Source organism: Humulus lupulus, chromosome 5, assembly GCF_963169125.1.
Source record: "Humulus lupulus chromosome 5, drHumLupu1.1, whole genome shotgun sequence".
Lineage (NCBI taxonomy): Eukaryota > Viridiplantae > Streptophyta > Magnoliopsida > Rosales > Cannabaceae > Humulus > Humulus lupulus.
Window position 1 is genome coordinate 73814199 of NC_084797.1, and position 15355 is coordinate 73829553.

Below are 15355 nucleotides of genomic sequence, written 5' to 3' on the forward strand. Positions count from 1 at the left end.
TGAACTCACTAAGTGTACTTGTGGGTGTTTACCATGTCTCTGTTTGGAGGGACCTGTGTCCTGATGGTTCGGACTTGGGTCCACCGGTGGCCGTCGCGGAGGGTGAGTTGTACAACCCTTCGTTGGAGTGATGCCATGTGCTACAGGATCTGGTGTAGGATGAATGGCAGGGGATGATACTTCGTCCTCTTCGCAATTGTCCCTAGGCATATCCGTCGCACCTCCAATCGCCGCCAGGGGAGGTTCCCTCATGGGCGCCCTTAGTTGGGTTCCGTCTAGGTGAACCTCCACTTCTTGGTGGCCTTGTAGGCATTTTGAACGCCTTGGCATGTTTTCTTACTGAAATTAATGGAAGAATAATGGCTTGATACTTGTTCTTCCCACAAGCGATGCCAAACTGTTGACGGCAATAACTTGTCAATGTTATAAGGATGGAAACCTCAAGGCTTGTTACGAAAACTGCGTAGATAGAACTTAGGAAAATCTTAAGAAAGAAATATGCAGTACAAAAATGGAGGAAAATCTCGTATATTGCTTCACTGTCTCTGTATACAATGAATTTTCCAACCCCTTAGTCTGAGGGATGGAGGTCTATTTATAGTTGGGCTCTAATGGCCCCTAATACATGGTGGTCCTAGGGGACTAGAACGTATGTAGGTACATTTTCAAGATGGAGCTACAGGATGTAGTGGCAAAGAGGGTCCTGGTATCGGCACTAGTACATGGTCAGGGGTGCTCAGGTGGTGCCTCCACTCTTCGTTCGGGTTTCGTACCACCACTACTTGTCGAAGACGGACGTTAGGGTTATGGCACTTTCCTCCTCAGGGTCGTATATCTCGTACCCGTACGTGTGCTTCGTACTAGATGGTCCTTCTAACATTTCCAAGATACATCTTTTCTCCAAGCTTCCTTGTACTTTGCTAAGTGTTGGAAATTTGATGGGTTCTTCTGTAAGGTAAAGAGGGTTTCCTTGAAATAAAAGGTCGAAGTAGGGGGTAGAATCATGTATGGGAGATGTGCTCCGCTGGTGACACCTACCACAAAAATAAAGGCATGGCTCGTCAGCAAAACATGTATCTTCACACATAGCGAGGCTGTGTGGCATGAGATAAGGGTGTCGCAAGGCATGAGGCGATGGTAAAGAGAAAGGTCGTGTATGGCGCTAGACAATGGTCTTGTGAGGCGCTGATGCTGAGCGTGCGAAGCGCGTGACAAGGGTCTCACGAGGTGTAGCTAGTTGGTGTGCAAAGCGCGAGACAAGGGTCTCACGAGGTGCAGTTGCTTGGCGCGCAAGACAAGGTTCTCACGAGGTGTAGCTGTTTAGTGCGTGACTTGCGAGACAAGGGTCTTGCAAGGTTTAGCTGCTTGGTGCGCGAGGCGCGAGATGAGGATCTCGTGAGGTGATGCTACTTGGAGTGTGAGGTGTGATACAAGGGTCTCATGAGGCACAGCTGCTTGACACGAGACAATGGGTTTGGTGAGGCTCTAGCTGATCGGGATTTGCAAGATGCCTCCACTTGGCGAGATGAGGCACCGTGTGGCTTGCGGAGCCTTGCCTAGCGAGGCTTCCCAACACACATATGGGGGAGTAGGCACATGTGTGTATTAGTCCTCGCATAGAGAGGCCCTTATTCCTTCTTAGTAAAAGACGTGCAGCTGTGGGGGTATGTTGCTTGTAAGCAAGTTGAACCTTGCATAGCGAGGCCCTTGTCCATTCATGATTTGGGTGTATACTCATTAGGTTGTGGGTCCCCATCTTAGTGCAACACTCATTAGGGTGAGGCACCTCGCATAGAGGGGCTCTCACATAGTGAGGCCCTTGTGCGATGTTTCACGGGTCGCCAACTTGACTCCTCGAATTGATGGAATGTGCGGCACTTGTTAGCACACTCAGCTAGCAAGTCAGCCTAAAACTCACACCTGCGGCAAGCAATCCCAACAATTAGCCACGATACAAGACTTGCACGTGTAAGGGCAATGACAAAGCATGAGCAAGAACAAAGAAAACCATCCAAAGACAACATCCCACACAACAACTAGAGCATACAACATAGGAAAGTGGCACGCAATGGCCCAACAAAGGTAACAAACAAGCAACACATAGACCATAAAGAAAGCATACACAATAGGACATTGATAAACATCATTTTATTCATATATGGCCTTGATAGGTCGAGGGAGTACACAACTTAAGTCTCTATCTGCTGGTGGCCATGGTGCTTCCCTTGGTCACTAGGTCACCTCCCCCTAAGGAGCATTCTAAGGAAATAAAGTCTTCCCAATAACATATATGATTTTCTCATGGGAGACATATACATAATTACAAAAGTTTCATCCCCTACCCCTGAGGTTACTTGGTGCAAGACTTGACTAATGATCAAGCACCAAGGCATGCGCATACATACAAAATGGCCCCCCCGAAGGTGTGTTATGTCGCAACACGTCACACCCTCCCCCACTTAAATCTTCGATGTCCTCAACGAACCTGCTCCTTGCTGATCTTCAATCTTCTGCATAAGCTTGTGCAAGTCCTCTTCCTTTTCTCAGCAAATTTCTTCATCACTGAGCCTTTTCCACTTTTTTGTTACCTTTGTTGGGCCATCGAGTGCCACTTGCCTATGTTGTATGCCCTAGTTGTTGTGTGGGATGTTGTCTTTGGATGGCTTTCTTTGTGCTTGCTCATGCTTCGTCATAGCCCATACATGTGCGAGTCTTGTATCGTGGCTAATCGTTGGGTTTGCTTGTTGCAGGTGTGAGTTTTAGGTTGACTTGCTAGCTGAGTGTGCTAACAAGTGTCGCACGTTCTGTCAATTCGAGGAGTCAAGTTGGTAGCCCGTTACAGTTGGTATTGGGCCATGTTAGAGAAAGCTTGGTGATCCTGCATGATGGTGAGCAGCACTCAAAGGATCAAAATGCGGAGAGACGCGCTGGAGAGCTAGATGGCCTAGATCCAATGGTCAGGGATCTTAGCTCTGTTTGGCTAGAATCAGAGTCGCACAACACACAAAATTGTGTGGCTATGTTGAAGCAAGATACAACCTATTTACTAGCCCACATAACTTCAATTGAGCGAAGGGAGAACCTTTCAAGTACATCCAATAGTCCTCAGAGGGAGGAACGTATTGAGGAAGTGGTACGAGCGGTGAAAGACCTACAAGATACACTAAATGACCTTGTCGGGAATTGTAGGGGGTTAGTTGAGGCGTTGAAGGACGAGATGTTGGAGATGAACACTAAGCTGAACCTTACCATGAGGGCGATCGGGAATCAGCCTGCAGCTGGACCCATTGGCATGGAATACAGAAGAGTAAAAGTGCTTGAGCCGAGGCCCTATGGTGGGGCTAGAGACGCAAATGACTTAGATAACTTCCTCTTTGACATGGAGCATTCCTTCAAAGTTGTGAGAGTTGAATCAGAAGATGGCAAGGTCATCATGGCAACAGTGTACTTGTCTGCGAATTCCAAAGTATGGTGGAGGATGAAGTAGGATGACATTCAGAATGGAAGATGCACCATAGCAACATGGGAAGATCTAGAGAAAGAATTGAAGAAGCAGTCTCTCCCTGAAAATGTTGCCTACATAGCTCGACGCAAATTTATAGAACTGAAGCACACTGGAACAATCTAAGATTACGTGAAGAAATTCTCTGGGTTGGTGCCTTATAATAAAGATATGTCAGAAGTGGACAAACTCTTTGCCTTTTTGGAAGGTTTGAAGCATTGGGCAAAGCAGAAGCTCGAGAGACAGGGAGTGGCTTACCTGGCCACTGCTCAAGTTGCCGCAAAAGGACTGACCGATTACTCATCAGGGAACAATCAATCGAAGAAAACTAATCCTTCACCTAGCGGAAGCAACGTTGGGGGTAAGAAGTCGAGAAAGTCTTGGCAAAGCAAGAGTGGGGGAGGAAAGAAGAGAAGCGTCCAGTCTAACTCTCCTAACAAAGGTAGTAGGCACCCGTCAAGAAGCCTCTTAAATGTTGGATTTGTACCAGAACGCATAAGTCAACAGAATGTCCTTAGAAATCCAAGATGAGTGCCCTCCAGACATCATTTTCCCAAGGGAAGCAAGCCAACAAAGAGGAGGATGAGGAATGTATGTACATGGGTGCCCTATGGATGCTAAATGCTTTAAAGAAACATGGTGTGAAAGTTAAGAAAACCCTTGGGAAAGGACTAATGTATGTGGACGACACTATAAATGGTAAAATGGCCTGGAGCGTGATGATCGACACGGGCGCCACTCACACCTTCATTTTGGAGATCGAAGCTAAACGTCTAGGACTTAAAGGTGAGAAAGATTATGGTCGCATGAAAGTAGTTAACTCAGAAGCCTTAGCCATAACCGGCATGGCTAGGAAGGTGAACATGATGATCGGCTCAAGGGAGGGGCTTTGATGTGATATTGGGTATGGACTTTTTTATGGAGAAGGGAGTCATTCCCATCCCAGCTACAGGAAGTTTATTCATATTGGGAGAGTCACCCGCAGTGGTGTGAGCTAAAATGGAGTAGCCCTTAGAAACCAAGTTGTTGTCAGCCGTGCAGTTGAAGAAGGGCGTGAAAAGAAAAGAGCCCACGTATGTTTCCCTACCCACAATATACGAGGATACGGTGGATGAAGTCATTCCACTAGAGATTCGAATGGTCTTAAAGAAGTATGGAGATGTTATGCTGGATTAACTCCCCAAAGCCTTGCCACCTAGAAGAGGGATTGATCACTAGATCGAACTGGTGCCAGGAGCCAAACCACCTATGAAGGTAGCCAATAGGATGGCGCCCCTTGAACTAGAAGAACTGAGGAAGCAGTTGAAGGAATTACTAGAGGCAGGCTTCATCAGACCATCGAAGGCACCATTTAGTGCTCTCGTGCTATTTCAAAAGAAGCACGATGAGAGCTTTAGATTGTGTATTTATTAGTGGGCTCTAACCAAGGTGGCAGTGCGAAATAAGTACCCCATCCCCTTGGTCACATACTTGTTCGACCAGTTAAGTTGATCAAAATTCTTTACAAAACTGGATTTGAGAATGGGCAACTATCAAGTGCGGATAGTAGAAGGGGATGAGTTGAAGACAACGATAAGAAGCATTCGAGTTCCAAGTCTTGTCGTTTGGGTTGACAAACGCACCAGCCACATTCTGCACATTGATGAACCAAGTGTTCCACGAGTACCTAGATAAGTTCATTGTAGTCTACTTGGATGACATTGTGGTTTTTAGCGCCACGATAAAAGAACATCAACAACACTAAGTTCTAGTGTTTAAGAAGTTGAGAGAGAACCAGCTCTATGTGAAGCGAGAGAAGTGCTCCTTCGCACAAGAGAGATTCAAGTTGCTAGGCCACATTATGGAGCGTGGTCAGATTTGCATGGCTCTAGAGAAGGTGTGGGCTATTCAAGAATGGAAGCCCCCCACCAATTAGAAGAAACAATGTTCTTTCCTTTGTTTAGCCAACTACTATTGAAAATTTGTGGAAGGCTATTCAAGAAGAGCGGCACCCTTGACCGAGTTATTAAAGAAGGGTGTAACTTGGATGTGGACCAATAAATGTGTTAAAGCATTTGAGAGTCTGAATGAAGCCATGATACTAGATCCTGTCCTCGCCTTACCATATGTCAGTAAACCCTTTGAAGTGCAGATAGATTCCTCTGATTATGCTTTGGGAGGAGTACTTGTACAAGAAGGCCACCCCATAGCTTATGAAAGACGCAAACTTATAGAGGTAGAGAGGCGGTACACTGCGCAAGAGAAGGGGCTTCTCGCAGTAATTCATTGTCTACGAGTGTGGACGCACTATTTGTTAGGGTCGAAGCTTGTGGTGAAAGTAGACAATGCCGCAGTGAGTCATTTCCTCACCCAGGCAAAGCTTACCCCCAAGCAAGCAAGATGGTAGGAGTACGTAGGAAAATTCAAATTTCATTTCGAACACAAGGCAGGTCGTTTAAACTAGGCAACTGATGCCCTGAGTTGAAAAGCTGAGTTAGCTACTCCAAAATTGCTTGCAAACATGTCGGCTAGTGCGGTGACTACTCCCATTTGAGGGTGCATTAAGGATAACCTGGAGAAAGACCCGGTGGTGAAGACCATCATGGATCTTGCAAAAGAAGGAAAAACTCGCCAGTTTTGAGTGGAAGACAATCTTTTGTGGGCAAAGGGTGGCCGCTTATAGGTTCCACTGACGGGAGATTTGCGGAGGAAACTAATGAGTGAGTGTCACGACACCTTGTGGGCGGGTCATCCAGGGTGGCAGAGAACGCATGCCCTATTGAAGAAAGGGTACTACTGGCCACAAATGCGCGATGATATAGTGGAGTATACCAGGACCTGTCTCACCTGCCAGCAAGAAAAAGTGGAGAGACCTAAGACGCTAAGGTTGTTAGAACCTATGTTAGTCCCAAGCCAACCATGGGAGAGTGTGTCGCTTGACTTCATTACTAGTCTACCAAAGACAGGAGACTTGAGTGTGATCTTAGTGATCGTGGATAGATTTTTAAAGTATGGAACATTCATATCGGTGTCAAAGTATTGCTCGGCAGAAGAGACAACAAGACTTTTCTTTAAGTATGTTGTTAACTATTGGGGAGTGTAACGTCCTGCATTTTCGGGTACCTTTAAACGACTCGGGTCGGGATTTTTCCCCCGGGTTAAGAATATTATTTTAAATAATATTATATTTTGTTTGTAAGTATTCCATGAGTTATTGCTAGCCAAAATATGAATTTTGTGATTTTAAAAGTCAAGATAAGACTTTCGGTCCTGGACCGACACAAAAACCCTGATCGGGTAAAAATCTCGGAAAATAAAATGAAAAATCATGGCAATTATATTTTGGGCATAAAATACATTCATAAAAGTTAAAGTTTGGTCAAGAATAATAAACCTAAAATAAAATGGAAATTTTAAGGCATTTTGTGGTAAATGCCTAATTTTGCCGAAATTGGGAATTTTATTCCATGAATGGACCTTAGGTTAAATTTTATTGTGTGATTAATTAAATTAAATGTGAGATACATTAAATTTAATTAATTAATGTTAAGTTTGGTGATTAAAACTTAATGAGAGTGAAAAAGGTGTAAGAAGTCAAGTGGGCAAGTGGGTAGAAAAGCACTCAAGTGTTTTGTGATATTTTGAAGAGTTGTGTGAGCCATTCTAACCCCCAAATCCAACCACTCTCCCTCCCTCATTCACTCTCATCTGATTTTTGAAGACTCTCTCAAGTGTTCTCTCCATTTTCAACCCCAAGAACACCAAAGAAACTTGGAAGCTAAGTCTTGTTCTAGGAAGGGTTTTCCCTAAGGTAAAGTTTCATTAATCTAGACTTTTGTCAAGTTTTAATCATAGAGTTTCAAATAGCTAATTACCAATGTTGTTGGGGGAAGTTGGTTAGGGTTTTTGAAAGGTTTTGGAGGAGCCAAAGCTAATAGGAAGGTCCAAACCTTAAGCAAGAACACCAAAGAGGTAAAAAGTTTACTTTTGATGATTTTTGTTGTAGGGTTTTTAGTTTTAAGCATTATTTTGTATATTTAATGCTTAAAGTTTCTTGTTGGTGATGTAATAAGGTTATGGTAGTTGTTTAATAATTTTTATGATGCATGTGTATTGATTTTTGAAAATGGGAACCAAAACCCCCAAGGGTTTTGTAGGATACCCTAAAACAAAACATGTTTTAAGCTGTGACTTCCAAGGGATCAAGCAGCCACTTTATATTGTTTTTGTAAAATTAAATTGTACTGTGATGTTGTTGAGATTGAGTACATAAAATTGAGCTTTTGAAACACTAAAAAATGTTTAGAAATGAGTAAGTTATTCTATTTCAAAGTTTAGGTAAAAAAACTGTTTTTTCGTATTCTCATTTTCGGAAACAAGTTTGGACAGCCACTGTATAGGGCAAATGAACCCAGTTTTTTCTAAAATTTTGTGAACATATTTCTGGCATAACCTATTAGTCCACTGTAAAATTTGGTAAGAAAATATTAAATGGTTTGAAAGTTATTAACTGTCAAAGTTTGGAAAAAATAAGGACTTGAAAATAATGTCATTTTTACCTCATTGTTGGAAAATGATTTCACCAATCAAAAATGCTCATTTTGACCTAAGATTTTACAAAGACCTAAATGGCATAACAAAAATGGAATTGGGAAATTTTGGTAACAATTGGGTAAGTAAATTTCAAGTTATGAACTAACGAAGTATGTAGTTAAAAATGTGAAAATTGGGTTTTTCACACTTAGTGTAAAAATGAGATTTTGGAACATAAGGTAAAAAGTAAAATTTTGCTTATTTCAAGATATAAATTGGTAAGTCTTGAAATCATATTTTCACTAAAATTATCCCTTTGAGCTTAAATGAATTATTTTTATTAAAGAGTTTTTATTCTTTCTAAAAATAAGATATTTAATTTATTAATAGTTAATAAATTAAAAGAGGGTTTAAAACCCTATATTTTGAGAAAATAATTAAATAAATTATTTTCCTAGTAAGTAAAATTGATTAATTGATTTTGGAAAGTTAATTAGACAAGATGAGAAATTTATAACGGTTTTCCTAATTAAGACAAATTAGGCAATTTTCTTAAAACGGTTTTTAGATATTAAAACCTTAAGAAAAATAAAAGGAAAATTTAAAGAGTTTATTTTCTTTAAAAATAATTAAGGAATTTATTTGTATTTTCTGGATATAATACCGGCTAAAATCTTACATATTTTAACCGACTAGTCGAAAGTGCGGGTTAATAGCGATACCTTGAAAGAATAAGATTTTTAGCGGATTGTGGGAAATACCATTGTGATACCCGAGCCTAGGTATCGAGACCTTAGGATAGGTCTCCCCGAGACTTAGGGTTTAGTCTCGAATATTTTGTATGACTTTCCTTAATAGGTTTAAAACCAAATAAGGATTTTAAATCCTTACAAATGACTTTTATTAAAATGACCAAACTGCCCAAAATAATAATAATGAATTATTAGTGCCATAATTAATCCGAGTATACTGTATGGATAACTACAGTATTGGCTAAGCGTAACTGGACTGAACGTTGGAGGGTGAAAACCTGCTGAGCGCTAAGGACTCCAAATAAGTCAACTTATATTGTATGGCTGCAACATGAAATGATTATTGTCTGGTATGTTAGTATAGGGATACATGCATATATATAGGCTGTCATAGAAAGTTGCTTAGAGACGTTAGTCTAGTGAGTGCTGATTTAGAAAATATGAACGGTAGAAGTCCGTCAAATCCTAGACGGTTGATCCCCGTCACACTGCTTGATTTTATTTATGTCCGGTTCATTACCGCGACGAGTGGCCATGAGATGAGGATAAGCTGGTTAAACCTAGGGGCGCCAAGATAAATGGGACCTAGGGGCCCTCATGCTTACTTAATCATTGGACAGTTAGAATCCGAGCAAGTGCTCTGATAAGTTATTCCCGGATAGCACCCGTGAATATTGGCCATTCCGTGAGAGTGCCTAGAGATACTAGGGGTTGCCAAGTTTGAGTGAGGTTGAACACCCTAGGGGCAGCTGCTCACCAGCACCACTGATTAACATAGAAGTCTCTGTAAAACCGTGTTGGATTACACTCTTGAATAAGTAGAGATGCCCTAGGTAACACGATAGTTACCCTTGATGAGAATATTTATTGGCTAGATCTTAGTGTGGAGACTCGGTTCTCCTTTACAGATTAGCAAATTATGTTGGAGGGCGCGTTACGCATGAATTATTAGAAATTGTCGAGCGTTGGTCTCGAATTATGTTGTGATATAATATATCTGATTGCTCTGGGATTTTCTGAGTGCAGGGATATAATTGTTGATAAGATATAGTTGTGATATAATATATCTGCTTGTTCTGGGATTTTTCTGAGTGCAGGATTTTTATCTAGTTACGAATTAATTTATCATTGGTTATTAGAAATGACCATAAGTTTGCCAGGATGCTTTAGCATTCTTGAAATTGGTTGTGTAGGGTCCAGATGGGTCCGGATCCCTATTTCTCTATCTGCTTTGTTTGAAAGTTGATCTTACTAAGCGTTTTCGCTTACCTAGTTGTTTCATGTTGTAGGTAAGAGCAAGGGCAAGGCAGAGCAGTGAGCGCTGGAGTCTTCCTTGCAAATGTACATGTCGACCGACCTTTTGGGAAGCCTTTTTATTTTTGGAAATGTTGTGTAATTTTCCTAAACTAGGCTCACTCTAATCTTTGTAAAACATGTTTGTAACTAAATGTTAAGTATGGCCATACGACTTTTTAAAAAGTTTTTTTTTCTATGGGTTTTTGAGACATTTTGTTAAATGAAAACATTTATATTTCTGCATTATCGAGTCTTGAAAATCCGAGTCGTTACAGGGAGTACCCCAAAATATAGTCTGTGACCGAGATGGAAGATTCACAGGGACCTTTTGGTCCAAGTTATTCAACATTTTGGGGTCACAACTAAACTTTTCCTCGAGCTACCATCCTCAAACAGAAGGACAGACGGAAAGATTCAATGGGATACTGGAAGAGTACTTGCAGCATTTTGTCAACGCCAACCAAAAGAATTGGCCACAACTACTGGACGTAGCTCAATTTTTCTTCAACTCTCAGAAGAGTTCTTCGTCAAACAAGAGTGCTTTTGAAGTTTTTAACGACCAGCAACCACTGTTACCCCACATAATGGATGAGTACCGAGGAAGAAATCCAAGATCCCTTAATGTCACGAAAGACTGGAAGAAGACCTTTGAGATTTCCCGAGCCTATCTGGAGAAAGCTTCAAAGAAAATGAAGAAGTGGGCAAATAAAAAAAGATGACCGCTGGAATTCAAAGCAGGCGACTTAGTGATGATCAAGCTGAGGCTCGAACAACTGAGATTCCGAGGGAATAAGGACACCAGACTTGTCCGAAAATACGAGGGTCCTGTTCCGATCATCTCAAAAGTGGGTCTAACCTCCTATAAAGTCAGCTTATGAGAATGGTTGAAGATACACCCAGTCTTGCTCGTCAACAACCCCAAATTGTATCATGAAGATCCATAAGATCCAGCTCACAACTAGTCTACCAGAGAAGTAGTCAGCACAAGCCACGAAGCAGCAAACAACCTGAAGAAATCCTAGCAGAGAGGACCGTGGTCGTGGACAGAAAGAAGAAGAAAGAGTTTCAGGTGATGTGGAAAGCACTCGGAGACGAAGAAATTTGCTAGGAAAGGGCAGAGGACTTGCATAAGCTTACACATAAGATTGAAAACAAGGAGCAGGTTTGTCGAGGATGCCAAAGATTTAAGTGGGGGAGGGTATGATGTGCTGCGACATGACACACCTCCAGGGGGGCATTTTGTATGTACAAGCATGCCTTGGTGCTTGATCATTAGTCAATTCTTGCACCAAGTAACCTCAGGGTAGGGGATTGTACTGTTGTAACCAACTATCACGGGTCGCCAACTTGACTCCTTGAATTGATGGAATGTTCGGCACTTATTAGCACACTCGGCTACCAAGTCAGCCTAAAACTCACACGTGCGGGAAGTAAGCCAAACAAATAGCCACGATACAAGACTTGCACATGTAAGGGAAATGACGAAGCATGAGCATGCATAAAGAAATCCATCCAAAGACAACATCCCACACAACAACTAGAGCATACAACATAGGCAGGCAACACATAGACCATAAAGAAAGCATACACAACGAGAGATGGATAAACGTCTTTTTATTCATATATGGTCTTGATAGGACAAGGGAGTACACTGCTTAAGCCCCTATTTGCTGGTGGCCATGATGCTTCCCTAAGTCATCAAGTCACCTCCCCCTAAGGAGCATGCTAAGGAAATAAAGTCTTCCCATGAACATATATGATTTTCTTCTGGGAGACATATACATAATTAGAAAAGTTTCATCCCCTACCCCTAAGGTTACTTGGTGTAAGACTTGACTAATGATTAATCACCAAGGCATGCTCATACATACAAAATGGCCCCCTGGAGGTGTGTCATTTCGCAACACTTCACACTAGGCACTCATAGGTCGTGGCTTCGCGTACGGGACATTTGGGCATATAGGGCCTCACTATTCGAGGCCCTCTTCTCCAAGCAATAATATTATGCTGAGGCCTTATGCCTAAGGCGAGTTAGGCTTCACTATCGAGGTTCTCGCGTATAAGGATCTAGCGCAGTTGGCTATTTCAAGGGTTCGGACACGCGTGCCTCGCTATGCGAGACCCTTTTCTTCTATGGCCTTGCGCCTTCATCGATAGATGATTAGATGGATAATTTCCCATACTCACACTTGATTATCTAAGAGCTTTAAACATGAGTCATGGTCTTTACTGGGTGTAGAATTTTGGCATCCACAACATGGTATAAGCTCTCTAGGAATGAATATATTTACTATTTAAGTTATATTTATGTACACTTTTTAAAATTAAATGTGAACATCTAACCTTTTATTTTTTAAAAATATTGTATTGATGTTTATGTTAAAATTTTGATTGCTCTTAAAGCATTGGATATGTAGCTAATTGCAAGAGGTATGTTGTATTTGATTTTTTTTAATTTTCAATCTTTTACAATTTTGAATGGAAACTGTATAACTTTAGTGGAGTTTGAATATCATAGATATTCATCCATAGTGAAGTAGGTTCTGTGAATTCTGTGTGCTGCGGTGATATCAGAAGGTTGAAAACTTGCATGTCTTAGTGAAGTAGGTTCTCGGAATTCTATGTGCTGCGATGATATATGGATGAAAACATGTGTGTTGTTTGATTTGTTTGACTTGTTGGTCTTGATTATGACATGTGGCTAGGCTAGTAAATTAGGGGATATGTTGTCTGATTTTCTGTAGACTTTATTATACTTAGTTTTTTTGTATGTTTATTTTATTTTCTTAATTTTGTATTTTTTATTAAAGCACATAGGCACAATATGGAAAAGGCATGGATGTCAGCTGATAGGTTGTCAGTGGAATATATAAAAGGTATCAATGAGTTTCTTAAATTTAGTTTGGATCATGCCAAAGATCTAAACTATATTTGTTGTCCTTGTAGTATGTGTGGAAATATGAAAAAGATGACCGCCACAACGATAAAAGAGACATATATTTCCACGGGATAGACAAAAGTTATAAAATATGGTATTGGCATGGTGAAGAGCATCATGTTACTCCGGACCCTCCTAGGATGAATGAAGTTCAACATTATATGCAATTTGATCATGAGGGTAATTTAGATGAAATGATTGATGATACATATTATGAATCAGAAGTAGATCCCATTAAGTTCGAAAATCTTCTAAATGACGGTGAAAAGTCGATTTACCCTATTTGCAGTAAATTTACAAAGTTGTTAGCCCTTCTTAGATTGTACAACATGAATGCCAAATATGGATGGAGTGATAAAATTTTCACGGAATTGTTAGTTTTTTTTTAAAGATTTATTGCCCGAAGAAAACAAGATGCCTGTGTCATTTTATGATGATAAGAAAACTATGTGCTCATTATGCTTGCAATATGAAAAGAAATACATGTTTGTCCTAATGATTGTGTATTATATCGGAATAGCCTTGTAGATGAAAATTCGTGTCCTACTTTTGGTGTGTCCAAATGGCAAAAGAAAAGGAATTCAAAGGAATTTAAGGAAGGAGTACCATCAAAATTTTTGTGGTATATTCCTCCAATTCCTTGTTTGATTTAGTTTTATCAAAATTTTGATCATGCTAAGAATTTGACTTGGCATGCGAATGAGAGAATAAAGGACGGTAGACTTAGACATCCTCCTGATTCACCAGCATGGAAGACAGTGGATTTTGAATGGCCTTCATTTGCCAATGAACCTAAAAAATTCGTCTACCTCTTTCTACAAATAGAATTAATCATCACACTTATCTCAGAAGTAAGTATAGTTGTTGGCCTGTTATGCTAGTCATATATAATTCACCACCATGGCTATGTATAAAGAGGAAGTTTACCTTATTCATCTTGCTGATATCAGGACCTAAACAACCTAGTAATGATATTGATGTCTACTTAGCTCCTCTAATTGATGACTTGAAAACTTTATGGAATGAAGGGGTTATAACTTATGAAGAATACTGAAAAGAAGAGTTTACCCTTCGAGCGGTGTTGTTCTGGACAATCAACGACTTCTTCGCTTATGGAAATTTATCCGGTTACAGTGTAAAGGGATACAATGCTTGTCTTATTTGTGAGGATAATACTTTTTCTCAATATTTAAAATTCTTGCCCTGGAGACATTATTTTAGAACTTCAAAAAATGCATTCAATGGTGAACAAGAGTTTGGTTTGGCTCCAAATTTTTGACTGGGAATCACGTACTTAATAAAGTATCTACAATTCAGTTTAAGGTAGGAAAGCACATTCTTTGTCCAATTAAGAAGAGGAAGAGTCGTGGAAAGGGTATTGGCAAGGATACGACTGAAATTAGTATGACTAGTCCAGATGAGTCTACAAGTCCTTGGAAGAAAAAAATTAATTTTCTTTAAGCTTGAATATTGGGAACACTTACTTTTGAGTATCCTACCAAATAACATAAACATCCACATGTCTTCTTTTCTTTGTGCAAGCCATAGTATTGAAGATGGTTGGTTAGGAGGCTAAGACGCTATTTGATCTACACGTGTTCTACATCTACAAAAAGGTATTTGTATTTTCCTTTTATTCAGATTCATGTCGCATGAGAAAGATCTCATTCTAGTTATGGAAAACCCCATGATCCAGTAGGAAGAAGGGAAAAGAACTTGAGACTTCCTCAGTTGACGCTCGATTTGCAATGATAGAAGAAAAATACCTTCAACAAGAAGAAATAATGAAGCAACAACTGGAAATGATTAAACGACAAGAGGAAATGATGCGATAATTTATGGAACAGATTAAATGACAACATAGTGGCTTTGGAGGATCTTCTCATGCATCAGTGCCAAACTATGGATCACCCATAGATCAGGCGACATCATCTCATCAGACATCACCAAAATCGCAGCATCAACCTCTAGCACCATTGCCCCCACAACCAAAGGATGCACCTGTGTTTATCCCCACTCCTGGCTCAAATCGGGTATAACTTTATCTTTTTAAAATCTAAAGTCTTACATTTGTATAACATATTCATACATAAAAATTTACAAATATGTGCAGGATAAAATAATTGAATGAAAATTTGCATTAGGGTATATCACCAACATCGTTGGAAGGGGATGCATTCTTGTTACTAGTAGCACAGACATCCATGGAGAAGACATAGGAGAAAACTACCGCGGTGCAATTGAGTTTGCTGACTAAGCTGCTGCTTTACTTGTTAACCCGATCCCTACCAGTGAGATTTATACGGTCAAACATGCTATTGGGACTTTGATACATTGGCCCAAGTCGCTAGTCAT